A 1,841-nucleotide genomic window follows, 5' to 3' on the forward strand; every position below is an offset into this window, starting at 1 on the left:
GTGGAAATAATTAATAATATTAACTTTAATATTAATCCAATTTTCTTTCTTATTTTCTTTAGTGGCAATAAAATTGTTTCAATATTATTGACAATTGTTGTTATTGCTGTTAATTTATATTTTGTTATTAATCAAGTGGAGGCTTTAAATATTGAGGGTGGAGTTTTAGCTGTAGTTTGTAAGTGACTTGCTTTTTTATCATATTCTATGTTTAAATCTAATTTGTTTTTGTTTCACTTTAGGTATATTTGCCATTTTATATTTATTATTTAATTTATATCTTGTGATACATATGGCCGCTTGTATGGGCAATAAAACTCTTATGAATAGTCGGGTAAGTAAAAATATATATTATAATTATTTTTAATACTTTTTAAAGAATTTTGTAACAATAACAGAGGTGGTGATGTTGATTAATTCAAAAATATTTAAAATTTTTAGGCTTCCTTTTTCAATTTAAAGTAAAATTTACGTTTTAGAGACTATTTTAGCAGCTTTAGTGTGATCCTTCACATTAGGTTTTATAGAGAGATAGATAGATAGATAGCTAGATAGATAGATAGATAGATAGATAGATAATAGATAGATAGATAGATAGATAGATAGATAGATAGATAGATAGATAGATAGATAGATAGATAGATAGATATATAGATATAGATAGATAGAGAGATAGATAGATAGAGTAGATAGATAGATAGATAGATAGATAGATAGTAGAAGATAGATAGATAGATGATAGATAGATAGATATAAGATAGATAGATAGATAGATAGATAGATAGATAGATAGCTAGATAGATAGATAGATAGATAGATAGATAGATAGATAGATAGATAGATAGATAGATAGATAGATAGATAGATAGATAGTAGATAGATAGATAGATAAGATAGATAGATAGATATATATAGATAGATCGATAGATAGATAGATAGATAGATAGATAGATAGATAGAGAGAAGATAGATAGATAGATAGATAGATAGATAGATAGATAGATAGATAGATAGATAGATAGATAGATAGATAGATAGATAGATAGATAGAAGATAGATAGATAGATAGATAGATAGATAGATAGATAGATAGATAGATAGATAGATAGATAGATAGATAGAAGATAGATAGATAGATAGATAGATAGATAGATAGATAGATAGATAGATAGAAGTAGATAGATAGATAGATAGATAGATAGATAGATAGATAGATAGATAGATGATAGATAGATAGATAGATAGATAGATAGATAGATAGATAGATAGATAGATAGATAGATAGATAGATAGATAGATAGATAGATAGAGAGATAGATAGATAGATAGATAGATAGATAGATAGATAGATAGAGAGATAGATAGATAGATAGATAGATAGATAGATAGATAGATAGATAGATAGATAGATAGATAGATAGATAGATATGGATAGAACTCCTTACTTCTTTAGATACACAATGACAAGTTTATGACATAAAACCAACAAAAAAGCTTGAAGTCATACTAACCATCAAGGTAATAGTTATGTTCGTTAAGTCTTGGGACTGTCAGGTTACAGGTTTTGGTACTTTCACGTTCCAAAAAAACTAAATTCGCAACTATAAGTTAATGGTTTAAACACAAAATATTCCCCTTTAAAAGTATGACACATTGATCACTCTTCCAATCTGGATGTTTGTTAATATGTTTAAACCAAAATTTCATAAATTTATGATTCAATCATTTGCAAAGTACTTGTTATCATATCAATATACCATCAACTAATTCCCCCCGAATTTATGATTGTGCATCAATAACCCCATTTGCCGGTATGTTTTAAAACTTCAGCTTTTTTAAAT

The sequence above is a fragment of the Lucilia sericata genome, unplaced genomic scaffold (genome assembly GCF_015586225.1).
Source record: "Lucilia sericata isolate MDLA Ls3-8-SP2 unplaced genomic scaffold, ASM1558622v1 Contig002393F_arrow, whole genome shotgun sequence".
Classification (NCBI taxonomy): Eukaryota; Metazoa; Arthropoda; class Insecta; order Diptera; family Calliphoridae; genus Lucilia; species Lucilia sericata.